Source organism: Trachypithecus francoisi, unplaced genomic scaffold, assembly GCF_009764315.1.
Source record: "Trachypithecus francoisi isolate TF-2019V2 unplaced genomic scaffold, Tfra_2.0 Contig00586, whole genome shotgun sequence".
Classification (NCBI taxonomy): Eukaryota; Metazoa; Chordata; class Mammalia; order Primates; family Cercopithecidae; genus Trachypithecus; species Trachypithecus francoisi.
The window spans coordinates 3,274,084-3,284,358 of record NW_022680749.1 but is presented as its reverse complement, the minus strand read 5'-3'; the positions used below and the strand labels follow the sequence as shown (position 1 = coordinate 3,284,358).

Sequence of the window (10,275 nt, the reverse complement as noted above, 5' to 3'; positions counted from 1 at the left end):
ATATTAGTACAGTGATTCATTCTTATTTTAACTATATACACTTTAAAAAGGGTAGGAAAGAATAAAGTTTGGCATCCACTAAGCTAGATAAAGAAACAAAGAATGTTCTTTTAGTTTTTTGACAGTCTCGCTCTATCGTAATGGTCCGATCTTGGCTCACTGCAACCTCCACCTCCTGGGTTCAAGCGATTCTGCTGCCTCAGCCTCCTGAGTAGCTGGGATTACAGGGGCCAGCCACCATGCCCAGCTAATTTTTGTATTTTTAGTAGAGACAGGGTTTCACCATGTTGGCCAGGCTGGTCTCAATCTCCTGACCTCAGGTGATCCACCTGCCTCAGCTTCCCAAAGTGCTGGGATTACAGGTGTGAGCCACCACGCCTGGCCCAAATGAATGTTCTTATTCAGTAAATAGGTTGAAAGAGTAAGATAAATACACATTATCTGGCATTCGGTCTACAAAATTTTCAGATTGAAGCATTACACAATAGCTAATGCTTGCAGTTGTGTACAATAGGCTTTGCATAATTCCAGAGCATCTTTCACATCATGGTCATTTTAAATCTCTACACTTACTCTATTTTTCTGCAAATGGCAGTGAAGTGCCTCAAAGGATGCCTTTTCTAAGTGTCTGAGGTAGGGGCAGGACTGGTTCCCGTGCAGGGCATACCAACTTCCCTGTCACTCTCAAACCTGTGCTTCTGTCCAGATATTATGAACATGGGCTCGTGAGAACTTATATGCTGGTTCTTCTGTCATGTCATATCTTCTCCATTCCAGAGAAACAATGTTAGAATTTGTTCATTGCATTGTTGAAATCAAGATTCACTATATTGACATTTCCTTAATTTACTGATTTAGTGATCGTAACAAATAATGAAGAAGAATAAAACTATGTCTTGCATGATGTAGTTTTAGTGAAACTACAAATTTAATTCACTGTTTTAGAATTGTTCCTGGGAATTGAGCAAATTTATTAGTTTGCAGTGTTAGGAATGCACCATTAAAAAAAAATGTGACAACTGTCCATCATCAGTCTTCTGCACTTCTCTAAATTTATCGTGTTTCTGAAAGCTCCCTGTATTGGGTGTGATTCTTCTGGGTTCACAAAATTAAACTTACTTTATGAGGCTTGATGCTTTCTTTGTTATAACTCAGATTTTAATTCTGTTGTCTCTTTTCCAATTTGGTGAGGCATCTTTGGAATGGAGGCAAGAAAATGGAAATAAAGAAATACTATCTTTTCTCTCATTTATATGCATTAATTCAATGTCTGCAAGCAAATGGGGACTTTTTTGAATGGTGTTTTAGTTACATCCTGGGTAAAATATGTTTACTTAGGTAGTTAATTGACATTGTCTCTTAGTCACAGAGCTTGACATTTTAAACCTTGTCTGACACATCTTTCAGATTGTGGACATCTGTAGAGAGCAAATACTGTACCCTCTCTTTGCTGTTTTTCATAAAATGCCCATTATTGTATAATGCAAAATATTACAGTATATGGTCAGTATAAAGCTTAATTGATGTTTAATAGTCACATGAAATGTTTACTTTGAAGAAAGAAATGCAAACATTTAGATAAGTAACATAATGGGTTTTCTGCTAAGCTAAGTTGGCAAAATGCTTTGTCATCATATTCAACAAGAAATAGTTATTGTGATCTCACAAGAGACTTTCTGGAATAATAAGAATGTAAAGTATTTTGTTATGGAAAATGCCCATACGAAGTCTTTAGTTTTTATATTCTGTGGTTTAGTTTTTAATTTATGTGGCTTAGCTTTTAATTCATGTTCTCATCCACAGAAATTCTGTGCAGAGAAATACCTGTAATCAAATCCTAGCTTTGTCATGTAGTAACCATGTGAACTTGACTAAATGGCTTGACTACTCAGAGTCTCAGTTTTCTCATCTATAATTTGGGAAATATAGTGTCTTCCTCAAAAGACAGATATAAGGATTAAAACATATAACTTACAAAGGACACTTAATATAATTTCTGATACCTACTATGTGAATAGAAAATTTATATCCATGTTTATATTAATGTCTGGGCACGTTTCTCTGTGCCATCTCAGTAAGGTACCACTTTTCCATCTCATTAAATTAACCTTCTTTCTCTGGTTCTAAGTGATTACAAGGAGATCCTGTGCTCAGACCTCCAATCACCTTGTTTCTCCTCAGACTGCAGGACACCTTTTGAAGTTAATTTCAGTTCTGTTTTAGTAAAAGCAGATATCAAAAGAAAGAATAGGGTACATTCATTGGATTTTATGTTTCTTGAATTATAAAAATATTCTATGAGTATTTTCTCAGTCATAGTACTGGGTTCATTTAAGAGGAAAAAATATTTAAAAGAATTAATCCAAGTTAAACAGGAACTTCTTAATAAGCTCCCATTAGGCGGTGCCATGTGTTGCAAAGGACTGTTATTGAGCATTTATATAGCAGCTTGCTTTATAAAGTAGTTTATAATTTATAATTAGTAATTTATAGTTCATAAAGATACCTTGAGCTAAATTTGTATTGTTATCCCCATCTCTTAAATGGAGAAACAAAGGTGGTTAACTAAAGTCATGTAATATGTCTAACACCAAAAAGGAACTACCTCTGAGCCATTACTTTTCCAAGAGGAGATATGATCTTCATCTCTTTCTCACAAGGACAAAGAAGAGGTAAAATAAAACAGTAAGACCCTACTCATCGTAGTCACATTACACAGTCACTGTTATGGGTGCTTATTTCTTTAGAGTAGTTGGCTAATATTTGAATTTTGCTTTTTATACTAGATATGCAGAGTCTTTGCCTGGCTCATTTGCCTGCATCAGAAACATCTTTCACAATAATCTAAGTGAAATAGGGAAGTTTCTTTCCAAAAACAAACCTTTTCATCATGTATCCCAACCCTTACCACTCTGCAATTAGCAGTGCAATCCTTGTAAGCAGTAGTTTAAGGGGTGCGGTGAGGAGTGAGGTACTTCCTGCAGAGGTCTAGAAGTCCCCAAATTGGTCTAGGAGCAGCATCCCCCTCTTCCTCCCTCACAAATTGGTCTTTCCTGCTTCAGAAAGTCTAGTGCATAAGGACATTTTCTGTCCTTGAAAGTCAACTCTTAATTACCTGTGAACAGAATTTCTCATTAATTAACTTCATTCTCTTCCTCATGCTATCCAAATTAATTTCCCAGTACTCCAAAATGCTATATGCCCAAGGTTAGTCAAAATATCTAAACATATTTCAGGAAATAAAAATATGTTTACTTAATCTTCACAGCAATAGTTTGTGTTTATATTATGTATTTATTAATATATTTATATATAATATATAAATTCAGTAAAAATTACATTATATATTTATATATTCATGTTTATTATACATAATATATACATATATAACATATAAGCATATGCAGTAGGTATATTCACATATGTAACAATATAATATATATTTATTTATAAATAATAGCATATGTACTTGTTTTATAGCAATAAATGATGATAAACATGCATTTTTACTATGTGAACATATAATATGTAACAAATGTATATATTATATATAAATATAAGCATTTTTTACAGAACTGTATATTTTTATATATTAGTTTTAAATATTATGGGTAAATTTATGATTATTGAAAACAAGTTTCAGGCATCATGACACTTGAAATACTTCCCCCTTAAACATGGCATATATCTCCTAAGAATAAGGCCATTTTTCTATGTAACTATATTACAATAACATAAAAGCATAACAATAATTCCTAATATAATACCCAGTTTATAGTGAAATTTCCTGAATTGTGACAAGAATGTCTTTGATAACTGTTTCTGTTTTGTTTTGAACCAGGAATCAGATTGGGTTCAGCTCCTAGATTTAATTCCAAACTTATTTGACCACCAAACTCTCCCCTTCTTCAAAGAGCTTGATGAGTGTGTGTGGTTCAGCATACCTAGAAAATCAAGAATGCGGAGCATCGAATAGTTTCTGAAAAATGTTCATCCAACACAAGACTGGTACACAGTGTGAATTAAGTAACAAATTGTCAAATGAACAGTAGGTTGGAAAAAGGTCAGCCAAGGAAGCATGACAAAGGCATTGCTCATTGGGCAGGTGCAGCACTGGGAGGAGAGAGTAGGTAATGTGAGGTACTATGAGATCAGGTGATGGCACCAGGCCTACATGTTTCCTTCTTTACAATTTGCCCCTCTGATTTCATGCTTGCATTAGACTAAAATACCTGTATAGTCAATTCCATAAACTCAAATGGATATCCACAGGCACACACATGCACACACTCATACAGAGGTGGAGTGGAGAAGAAAAAGAGAGGGAAATAAATAAAGGAAGATGGGAAAGGAAAAATAAAGAGAAGAAGGGAAATAGTACTTTTGTTACCCAGTGTTTCAAGTTACCAACAAAGCCTCTAGGACATCAGCATACATACTGAAGAGTTGCCAGTAAATTTCAAAGTAAGTGTTTTTTCTTCTGTGAATTAAACTCATAAGCACTTCCTCTCCTACTCGAAAAGCAAAAGGCCAATCAAGGAATAAAGAAAGGACTTTCAATATGAAGGCTTTTGATCAGACTTTTCTCTCTAGCCTACGTAAGGTGATAATAACTCTGTTTGATCTCTCCCGGGGCCAGAATATTGATGATGATAGATTAGACACACTATGGCTGCAGCTACTGTAGTTAGAAGATTTTCTCTACAACTCTATGGTTTAATACTTTTGTATTTACATATATCTAGCAAATAATCCTTCTGAAGGTTCTTTGGATAATCTCTAAAGATGGATGGTCTTTCACCATAAGGACTCAGTAAGACAGGGCCTGAAAGCACCTAGCCTAGGGTCTAGTACAGCACAATGTGCTTAATAGATGCTGCCTTATATGATGAATGCTTTTTTTCCCTTGAGTCACATCTTGGGGGAGTGGGTTGCAGTATATGAGAAACAAACTATGATTCTACTTGGTAGGAAGCAGAATACGAAAAAGTGACAGAGATGCACAGGTCTCCTGTGACTCGCAATTCAACTTTCATCAAAAGAAGTGGTAGGGATTTTTTATGGGAAAATGTTCCAAGCCTTTAACCTGGTAAATTTCACTTTGAGTCTTTAGACTATTGTCGTCAAATTTAAAGAATTCTTTAAAAATGCTTTATGTATTCCTTCTTGTCATTTTTTTTTCAATTTTATAACTTTATTTGAGGTATTTGACGATCAGCGATTAGTTCTCATCCACACTGACTGTAGATTTTTGAAAGTGGTTAACAAGTATGCAAGTAACCAAAGTATAGAGCTTATTTGGTGAATCTTCATCCTCATTATCTTTTCTGGACAATCAAACACAGATTCGGTTGGGGACTTTCTTTATTCCTTTGGCCCAGACAGCTGTGTTGAGCCTGGTATCAATGCGCACATCTGGAGTTCCCATCTCCTTCGTGGCAAATTTCTGAATCGTTTTGAATGCCCGAGGACCACTCTTCTTGAAGCCCACTCCATGGATGCGCTTGTGAATGTTGATGGTGTATTCTCGGGTCACCACCTCGTTGATGGGAGAAAGGCCCTTTTTATTCTCTCCACCCTTCTTTGCGGGAGCCATTCTGCCAGGTCCAAGTTGGAAAGGAAGAGTGCGAGGGATTCCTTGTCATCGTTCTCTGGCTGTACAAGAGTTACAATATGACTACTATCACGTATCTCTAGAAGGTCTGCAAATAGGGTAAACATTATTGCATGCTAAATGATATTTTAAGGCTTTAATTCAACTCATCTTTAAAACAAGTAAGCAAGTTTGACAATAGGTGTTTAGAGTGTGGTAAATTTTTAAAAAGAATTTATCAATCAAAGCTTTAATAGCATTGAGTTAGAAAGCATGTCTTTCAAGACTGAAATTCTTAATGAATTTGGTCTTAAATTCTATCTTGCCAATCAATTGAATGTGAACATTCATATATGAAGCCCATTTTATTTCTGATTTATGGCATTAATCCAAGTCAATAGGGAGATCTCGTGGCCCTAATCACTTTTAGTAAGCTTTATTTAAACATCTTAGGATAATATGTTTCTCAGATAGCTGCCATATCCAGTCTCTGTTTGCATCAATATGCTATTAAGTAATATTCACCAGTTCCAATAATACACCTTTTTGTTTTTCCAAAAGAACCCTACCAACAGCAAATTTAAGCATCCCATTCAAGTTCACTTGTAAGGAAAACAAATAGCAATATAATGGCTATAAAACACCAGGAAGAAAACAACTTGGAATGATTTTCTAGAGAGAATTTCAAAATTCTAGCTGTCAGTAACTTAGTAATCTAAATTGTTTGTAAGGAGATTTATCTGTTCATTCTATAACTAACACATATTGTCACTTTAGAGAAAATTTGGAAAATGCAGAAAAATAGAAAAAAATGCAAAGAATAGTTGAACTATTTTATTGTAATTTTTATCCTATCTTAAATATAACTTAAAATGAAAGTCATTCTTGCAATTTTGTAGAGTTTGGAATACAGGATGGGGAAAAGCAGAAGAAACAAAGAGAAAAGAACACCATTACAGAACGTTATGGAGATAAAGGGCATACCTAAGAATGAGAGCTTTGCCATTGTATGTTGTTCTTTACTCGAAATACTCTTGCTATTCAAGATCTGGGCCTTGCTTGGCTATAATCTTCCATTCTTGCCAAGTGTGTGTGGTGTTCTGGGGATGTGGACAAATATCCACAGGAACTTGGCTGAGACCTACAGATATATTTTTACCTCCAACAGCAAACAACCAGGGCATTAACTTGCTCTACCATTTAGCACTTTACATTTGAACCACAGCAGGCCAGTTTAGTGTGGTCCTTTGTGAACCAAAATTAGAGTGCTATAATCTGCCTTTCAGGCTTTGATTTTTTCCAAGATTTATAAAGAAAGACATCATAGAATTTAGAGATAGATAAACTCTCAGAGATATAATTCCTTTGCTTAATACATAAGAAAAATTTGACTCAGGAGAAAGCACCAGATGAAAACCCTAGAATTTAATTAGCTGTGAAGCTCTGGGCAAACCACATAACCATTCTGAGTCTCCTCATCTGAAAATTGATGGAATTGACCACAATAAATTTCAAGTGTCATTTAGCTTTCATATTCCAATAACTAATTTTGTGATTTTATGAAAGTGGAAAATGTAAGTAGTTTTTGATAAAATTCTTCATATGAAACTATGGAACTGAGAATTGTTTGCTCTGTGGTCAAGGCTTAATGACTTAGGCTACATTGGAAGTGGCTATGCTATATCAAAGGAGAGAGAATACAGTAATTAGCCCTGCCATGTCTAGTCTGGGAAGGTATTGATACAAGGTAAAATGGAAAATAGGATATCCCATAGAATAATTTGGTACTGTTGATACCTGCCCTTATTTTCTCTCTTCTGATAACAATTGAAGGATGGAGGGATTAATGGATAGCAAAAGACATGTCACCTTCAAACAAGGGTTGACTCTTCACATGCTCATAAGGAGTAAGAGTGGTATAAATAATAGCATATATTGGAGACCTTCCTTTGACAATTATCTGGGTCATTACCGTTGAAATCATCAAGTTCATGAAAACAAGGAAAGGAAAGAGGGAGAAATAAAATAAGTAAGAGCACATCACATGTTATTTTACTTAATACATGGAATTTTGAGAGGTAACTGGTAATAGGCCCATACTTAGACACGATAAAATCGCAGCTCCCAGTGGTTAAAATAATTTGCTTATTTTGCCATAAATAGTTAAAAATAACATATAATGAAAATTCAGAACCTGAAATAGTTGTGCCTAATTTATGTTGACTATTCATGTTTTAGGAATCCTGATCTCCCAATTCCTCAGTTACTCTGGCCCACCAGGCCCAGGACTTGCCCTTAGGCATTTCCAGTTCCAAAACTTTGCACACAGTTCTCACTCTCTGGGATGAATTTGAACCAACAAAATCTACTTCTTCTAAGAGGTCTCTCCTGATTATCCAAGCTGTCAAGGGCTCTCTCCCTTTTCTAAACTCCAATAGTACTTGCTGTGGGTGTTCCCCATTTGTCACTTAACCTTTAGGTTTTGTTTTATTGGTTCTTTCCTCAGTGCTAGGCTTCTTACTTTTCCATACACCTGTGAGTCCTCAAGAGGAGGAGACCCATTAGTGCTTGGAAAAGTTAGCACTAAGCCTGCTGCAGGTACGTTTCTCCACTGGCATCTGAGATTAAAGGGACTTATGTTCCATTTTGCATGGTTTGGAATGGACAACAATGGGCATGATTCTTTCATTCTGCCATCGTTTAATTCTCCCTAGAAAGTGATCCAAATTTTTAAAGAAGAAGAATTGAGCACCATCCGCAGTCCCCAAGATACACTTTGCTGCTTAACTCAGCTTTGAATGAAAACTCGGTTGAAAATATTTTCTTCCTTCTGTCTTTTGAAAATGTAAAGACCAAATGGAAAAAGACACAGGTCATACATATTCACCTATTCTAGTCAATGATTTAAATATAAACACTTCACAAAGAACCAAAAATGAGGGAAAGCATTGATTAGTGAACCTTGTACATCCTGTTTAGAGATCAAAGGGGCCAATGAACAGGGATCAAAGTAGGGGGAAATTCAGAATGTAACACCCTTGCGAAGCGACGTTTCTCACGATGTGGTATGGCTTAATCAGAGCCACTCCATTCAGCAGCTGCAAAGAGGAAAAGGAAAACAATCCTGAAAATTATTAATTAGGTAAGCTTATGCTCTATGTGTCTTTCATGAAATAGAGCCATTTCAGCAGCTTGTGCCAGCTTTCAGTAGAGAGGTATTTTGGGAGAAGACTAACCTGTGCTGCAGGTAGGTTCCTTTTAGAAATGATCACAAAAGCACCTTGTTGGAGCAACCAGACAACCACACCTAGCTTGACTCAGTCTGCAAAACTCTTATTACACGTTGTGAGGCTAGCTTACACCACAGGAATATGCTTCTAAGCTACTTCTTTTGCAAAAGGTTAAAAAACTCCTTAAAGCAACCAACTCAGAATGTTACAAAGATTTAAGTAGCAATGCTAAACATCTGAATAATGTTTTATGGTTTTCAAAATGTTTTCATGCATATTATTTTATTTATTAATCATAACCTTACTCGAAGTTAAATAATCTGCTGTTGGGACACAAAGTTGATAATTAGCAGAATAAGGACATGCATCCTAGTCTTTTGAGTGTAGTGATACTTCTACATATGCCAGGTTATAAAATACAAAATTTCAGAAAAACATTAAGGTTGGCAATATGAATTAATACAAACAGTAAGGAACTTGGAAAGGAACAATAAGTGAATGGAAGAGGTACACTGCTTGGATCTGAGCTCTACCAGGGTAATAATAGCAATATTTTGAAAACCAGGGGCTGGGCATGATGGCTCATGCCTGTAATTCCAGCACTTTGGGAGGCCAAGGCAGGCAGATCACAAAGTCAAGAGATTGAGACCATCCTGGCCAACATGGTGAAACCCTGTCTCTACTAAAAATACAAAAATTAGCTGGACATGGTGGCATGTGCCTCTAGTCCCAGCTACTCAGGAGGCTGAGGCAGGAGAATCGCTTGAACCCAGGAGGTTGCAGTGAGCTGAGATTGCAATTGCACCACTGAACTACTGCCTGGCGACAGAGCAAGACTCCTTCTCAAAAAAAAAAAAAAGAAGGAAAAGAAAACCACTTCATATCTAAGCCCATAAATTTTAGACTCTGTGCAGACCAATCATCATCTTCTGTAAATACATTCTTTTCTCCATAGTGCATACAGTTGATTAGGTTTAAACTTTTGTTATTTATAATCACATTCCAGATATACCTTCCTGAAGGGCATTCAAGTCAGCAATTCCATTTACAGATTATCAATAAGAGTGGGTTTCTCCTGCCAATGGCTTATCTCATTCATCATTCTGCTTTTCTCCTAATTTTATCTTAATTTCACTTTTGGAGGAAATCTTGCCATTGCCCTCATTATCCATGGCTTTTGTGACTCAGTTATTAATGTCACTAGCGTTTTCCAAAATTTGGTCTTTGTTTCTGTTTTTTTTCTTTCTGAATGTATTTTTAAAATATTCTGTTTCCTCAGATCCCCCTCCCCCATTTCTTCTTCTTGTAGATAATTTAGTATTGCATTATAAGAATTCTACAGTCTATGTCTTCCATTTCAGAAACTTAAGGTACAGGGTTCATGCTTCATTTTTCTTCAGAGTTTGTGCAATCAACTCTCTATGTCCATTGTTCCACTTCTGCCATGCTACC

General features: G+C 35.9%; 1 pseudogene; it reads right to left on the bottom strand.

The window, feature by feature from the left end:
* Positions 1 to 5,221: 5,221 nt before the first annotated feature.
* Positions 5,222 to 5,627, bottom strand: LOC117085813 (annotated as a pseudogene).
* Between the last annotated feature and the right edge of the window lie 4,648 nt (positions 5,628 to 10,275).